Below are 6,476 nucleotides of genomic sequence, written 5' to 3'. Positions count from 1 at the left end.
AGGGGAAAGGAGTTTGGTTGAGGGGCTGGGTAAAAAAGGGGTAGGGATTAAGCAAAGGGAAAAAAACTCATAGAGACAGACAACAGTGTGGTGATTATAGGCGGCAAAGGGGATAGGGAAGGTAGAAGAGGGTAGGGGGATAAATGGTGATGGCAGGAGACTCACTTGGGGTGGTGTGTGTGGTACAGTGCACAGAGGATGTGTTATGAAATGGTACACCTGAAACCTATGTAATTTTATTAACCAATGTCACCCCAATAAACTCAATTTCATATATATATGGTCATACATGTATATCAATACAATGGACTATTATACAGCCATAAACATTTACAACATAGATTAACCTTGAAAGCTTTAAAAGTGAAAGAAGTCATATATAACAGGACACATATGATTCCATTAATAGGAACCGCCTGGCAACGGCAAATTCAGGAAACACATAGAGTGTGTTACTGTTTCAAGAAACTGGAGGAAACAGAGAGAATGGGTAGTGACTACTCGTGGACACTGAGTTTTCTGAGGGTATGATGAAAATTCTCTGGTATTGGATAGTGGGCGTGAATTATATACATTATTTAAAAGGGAAAACTTTATAGCATATGAATTCACTGTTGTACATTCTCTGCCTAGAGCAGTGCCTGGCATATAAGAACATCAGAAACATTTAATGAGCATATGAACTTTGTTAAGGCCTTAACAAGCAAACTTGGGTTCACTCAAAGAAGTATAGTGATCACATCCCATCACACAAAGGAGTGGAAAAAATCTCAGCTACAGAAACATGAAAGTTGAGCTCATGAATTGTTTGTACATTTTTGAATTTATATCTTAGGGGAGTTCTGAGAAATCCAGGGCACACTGCCCACTCTCCTCTGACCACACAGGCCTCAACCATCAGGCAATTACCTGAATCAGCAGTCTGGTCTGCCGTGTGCTGACTCCTGGGGATGAAGAGATGACTTCCAAACCAGAATGCCAGTGGTCATTGTGACTTAAATCACCAGTCCAGACTTTTCCCTACTTTATAAGTCTCCTCCACCTTCCTCTCTGCCTACGCTATCCATTCTTCCAAGCCTAGCCCATTGCTGCCTTTTCCAAGAAGTCCTCCTAGCTACTCAAAGCCACATTAATCCATCTCTCTCTTATCTGAAGACCAGGAGGTGTTAATGTGACCCACAGCACCTGACACCAATGTGTGCATGTGTGTGTGTGTGTATGTGTGTGTGTGTGTGCGCGCGCGTGCGCGCGCCCCGGACTCTCAGTGATTTAATAACCCCCACTAACCAACAGAGAGCTGGCATACAGTAGGTTTCTAACAGAGATGGACAGGTGAAAAGGCAGCTGAAGGTGATTCGTAAGTTTTGTGTTCAGACAACGTTGGAAATCAGTCTTTTAACAGCAGCTGAAAAAAGTACAGAAAATAAAAAGAATCTTCGTGGTCTGCATAAAAGTGTGACTATTACAGGTGGCCCAATTCCCAGTTACTTTGTTACTGACACCAGAGACCTGTTTTTCAATCAAAATTGTGGCAGCTGAGAAGCTCTGAGGCTGGGCTGGCACCTGGGTCAGAGGTTTCCCATTAGTGCTGGCAGATTTTTCATAATCAAGACACTTCTGAAATGCTGAACCCTACTCAATGTCAAAGGTTAACGATTCTGTGAGCAGGGATTGCAGCCCAAAGCAGGCAGCAGACAGCTCAGAGAGAGAAGCCACCAGTGGACCTGCCCAGGCTGCTCTCATTAGAGTCTTGCATCTATTGGACAGTTGCCTTTTTGCTGAGGAGTCATTCGCGGGAGAACATTCATTAAGCAGACTGCATCAATCCTGTTTATCTAACCCTGGTTCATGTTTACACATTGACAGTCAACGTTTTTGAGTGGTCCCTCTGTTCACCATTAAGTCTGGTCATGCACAACTAAAGAGAATTGGCAAGTGAAGGGGTCACCTGCTGGGTTCAGTATAGACAGGCAATCTGGATAATTTTGTATAACAATTATAACTTGCTTTCAGTTGCAAAATATTTGTAGTATACAAGAGGCTTCATTTCCACAGCATTCCCATGGGTTTGGATTATTTCGGATCCTAATAATTGAGCAAAATAAACTAAAGTTAATTTTGGATTAAAATCTGCTGACATTCTTTTTAAAAAAATGACAATAACTTGCAGTCTCAGAGATGAAGACAACTGTTTTAAACAGCCAACGTGTCTACAACTCATTAGACTTCTCAGTCTTACTGATTTTTCTCTCTTCGTGGAACATCCCTGAGGACATCCACTGGCTCTTGGATACCTTGCTGTGGTTTCAAACTCAACGTATTCTAAGAGGACTAACTGATTTCCTCCTTCCTCTGTTCTGTCCCATTCCCAGATGTCTATGTTTTCTCATTCATGTCAGTAATTCTTTCCATTATCCAAAAAGCCTGTTTCCTTCACCCATCTTACCAGCTCTGCCTTTTATCTAATCAACATGGGGAGGGGTGGGGGAAGGGTATAAAGAGAGACAAATACAAGGTGACAGAAAATGATTTGACTTTGGGTGATGGGTATACAACGTAATCAATGGTTCAAATGCTATAGAAATGCTTACCTGAAACCCATGTAATCTTATTGATCAATGTCACCTGTTAAATTTAATTTTCTAAAAATGTTCTCTATACTATGTGTATTAGTCAGGGTTCTTCAGAGAAAGAGAAGTGTGTGTGTGTGTGTGTGTGTGTGTGTAGAGAGAGAGAGAGAGAGAGAGAGAGAGAGAGAAATCTGTATTACCCAGTCTATCAATTTAAATGTTAATCTCATTCATAAACACCCTCATAGATACACTCAAAATAATGTTTGGCCAAATATCTGGGTACCTATGCTAGTCACAAATTGACACAAAAAAAATAAACATAAGAGCATGTGTCCAAGGACTGATCTTTCCACCCCTGCTTCCAGGTGACTCAGAGTCTCTCCTACACGACTGGAAGTGCTCCCAGCTGCTGCTCACCTCCCATCCCTCTTCCTCCCTAGTCTGCAGAACACTTCCAGACCACACTCACTCAGCCCACTTAACGACCTCGGCAGGACCTCACTGCCCACCAGATCAATCACACGGACTTTAGACATGTTTTCACCATCCTCTGCTTCAGTTTCTTGTCCTTGGGGCCCTCCCTCATTTTAGTCTACCCTGTGTTTTTCCTCTTCCCTGAAGTTTGATAACTTCTTGAAACTGTGCTAGGAACCAGGCCTTTCTTGAATTCCAATATGACCAACCTGTACATTTTGTTTTCCAAGATAAAAGCAATCTTCACTCATTGCAGCTTTGTGCATTTCTATAGAGAGAGGCTATTTCTCCCTTTTCTGTGCCCAGTCATTCACATACAGGGAGATACATCAATAGAGAGTCTGGAAACAAACAGAGAGCACTCACGTGAGAACAAGTGAAGGCCATGTGGGTCTGGCTATGGCGAAAAAGTCAGCCAGTATTTGAGCATCACAGAAACGTGAAGGCAGTCAGGTTAGTGTGAACACTGAATATGAAGGGGAAAACGAAGGTGCATGCATGCCCTTCTGTGAGGCTGCTAGCCTGGGAGAATTGGAAGCACATGAACTAAAAGTAGAACTTCCCGTGTGATTGGTTAGAGAGTAGATCTTGCTTTCTCTGGTTTGCTAAATTGGGAAAGGGGCAAAAATTAGAGTAACTGTCAGATATCAAGTCCTGGCTGTTCTAAGCCAATTGCTGCAGAAGTCATGGTTGTCTTCCTGAGCTGGCGGCTGCTGAGGGTCAGAGCTCTATCTTTTATAGATGATCTGGCCATTGTCCATTTGTACAACCAGCATCTCAAGATAGAGACAGAGACAGAGGCAGAAAAATTCTGATGAGATTAAGATGGCATTAGATCAAGACCTAAAATCACCTAATTTTGTCCTACACCACTACAATGTGAAAGGTCTCCAAGAGAATAACTACATCCAGATGACAAGTGTTGGTAGATAATAATGTTTTTAGCTGATGTTGGGTGTCAAGCCCTAATCTATGACTCTAACAAGTGAGAAGAGAATTCTTCTTACTAGGCTTGGGGGACCTGCGCTGTAAACCAAAGGCCCAACCCTCTCCGTTTCCCCTACACCCAAACTGGGAGCTTGCCTCTTACCCCTACAATACAAGGAAGAGGCTCCAACACCCTCCTCCAGCTACACACACCAGAGGAAAGGACTATGAGAAAAAGATAGTAGAAGAGACTATTTGCTCCAAACACTGTAGCCTCTGCCTTCCATGTCCACTTTCTCAGCTCTTCCCACCTCTGAGAGGAGAAAAAGGGAGTCAGCCAAAGACAAAAAGTGTCATTATGATTCAAAAGCAGGAGAAGAGTCACTCCCATTTATAATTTTATATGAGTGATTCTGCCTGCTAATATATTACTCAAGAAAAATGCCCTGATTTTACTATTGTATTCATCATTCTGCCAGAGAGTATGGGGTGGGTTTAAACTTCCCCCAGAGCCAATATACAAATTACTTTAGTGGTCTTTTCTGCCCTTTATTAACAGCACACATTTTCTCCATGTTGTTTTTCTTCAAAAAGACCATTTGTTAAAGTTTTACAGGAATATAGCATAGGGCTAAACCAAAATTGACTTAAGTAATCCGCTATTATGAACATCTTTGTTGCTTCTAACTTTCACTATAAAAATAATGCTTTGCTGAGCATCTTTATACAACAATCATTACACAAGCCTCTGATTACATCCAGGAGAAAAATTTCTAGAAATAAAATTACTTACTGAAAGGTTCTAGACATTTAGAGAAAGCATATCTTAGACTCTTAATATGTGTTTACAAATTTCCTGTAAAAATGATTATACCAATTTACATCCTGGACAGTAGAGCAGCAGAGAGGCCAATTTAACACAACCTCTACATAATATTTCTCTTTGCAAAGTTAATAAATGTAAAACATGTTGTGTTTAGTTTTGTGTTTTTGATATTTGGTAAAGTTGAACATTGCTCACATTCCTATTGGTCAATTACATTTCTTTCATTAATGATTCTTAAACTATATTTTTTCTCCTGAGGGACTTATCTTTTTCTGTTGACTTATAAGAGGACATTTAATTTAATTGAGATGAAACTAATTGTGTTATATTACACCTGGTAAAAATTTAATCTATGTATTTTTCCAAAGATTAATCAATTATTCTGATTCTAATGATTGAATAATTTTCCTCAGGAATCTGAAATACTATCAATAGCATATCATGAATTTATATGTGCTATATGTGTTTTTTTGTGTGTGTTTTTCATTTGTTCTTCTCTTTTGTCATCAGTGTCCTTTTTTCTTCTTGAAATGTAACCCTCTGCATTTTTTTAGTTTTGCACATTTTTATAAATGGTAATGCATGTGACACATGTAGTTTTTTTCACAATAGTATTAAATAATTGTCCTTCATAATTCTGCTAAATAGGCTTTAGAATAGTTTTATTCATTTTTAAAATAAACAAACATTGTGACTTTTGTAATTATTAAAACTCGAAAGTAATTTGCAGAAAACTAACATCATTACAAATCACTGTTTCTTATTTATGAATCAAGTGACTTCATTTATATGATACATTTTAGGTTGCTCATTCACATTTTGTAGTTTTCTTATAGAACTTTTGATTTCGTAATAAGGTTTCATTTCATTGCTAATGTAAATTATATCATCATCTTATTTTTTTCAAATTGGTTAATGATAAAATATGGGAGACTTTTAAAATTTTTGTTTTATATCTTAGCAACTTGCTAAGCATTCCTATCAGTTATATTTTAGGGTCACTAGGCAAAAAATATATCATCAGAAAATAATGATATTTTTTTGCTAATCTGTTTCACTAGTTCTGTCTTTCTTTTTTTGTCTTGCTTTATATCATTAGTTAAAAACTAGAGAACAAAGTTTTAATAATAGTGAACATGCTTGTCATGTTCCTGTTTTAAATGAAATGCACCTAGTGTATAATCCTTGTGTATCTTAGAAAAGATCTGTCTGCCACAGATTTGCAGGACTTCCCTTTGTTTCATATTTGTATCATTTGTTTAATAACCTCAGGAATGGAAATTTGTGTGACCAGTAAGCCAGAAGGATGGATTCTCTGTCCACATAGTTGCTGTAGGGATTTTTCATTCACATTTTATGCTTACTAGTTTATTAATATACATGTAGCCTCCAATGGAGTGGTTCTTAATCCTAGCAGCAAAGTGGATTTATTGGGCAGCTTTTAAACTTGCTGATCCCTGGGACCTCTACCTGACCAATTAAATGGAAATTTCTAGAAGGAGGGGCAAGATATCAGGTTTGTTTTTAAAGCTCTCCAGGTAATTCAAATAGGTAGCTAGGGCTGCCATCCATTAATGTTAGTTTTTAGACTTCAGTTAGCATCAAAAACAGCCTGAAAGCTTGTTAAAAATGCAGATTCTCAAGATCCAAGCCCAGCCTCTTCCAGAGGTTGTGAT

The sequence above is a fragment of the Saccopteryx bilineata genome, chromosome 6 (genome assembly GCF_036850765.1).
Source record: "Saccopteryx bilineata isolate mSacBil1 chromosome 6, mSacBil1_pri_phased_curated, whole genome shotgun sequence".
NCBI lineage: Eukaryota > Metazoa > Chordata > Mammalia > Chiroptera > Emballonuridae > Saccopteryx > Saccopteryx bilineata.
The sequence above is the reverse complement of the archived record's forward strand: the minus strand, read 5'-3'. Positions refer to the sequence as shown.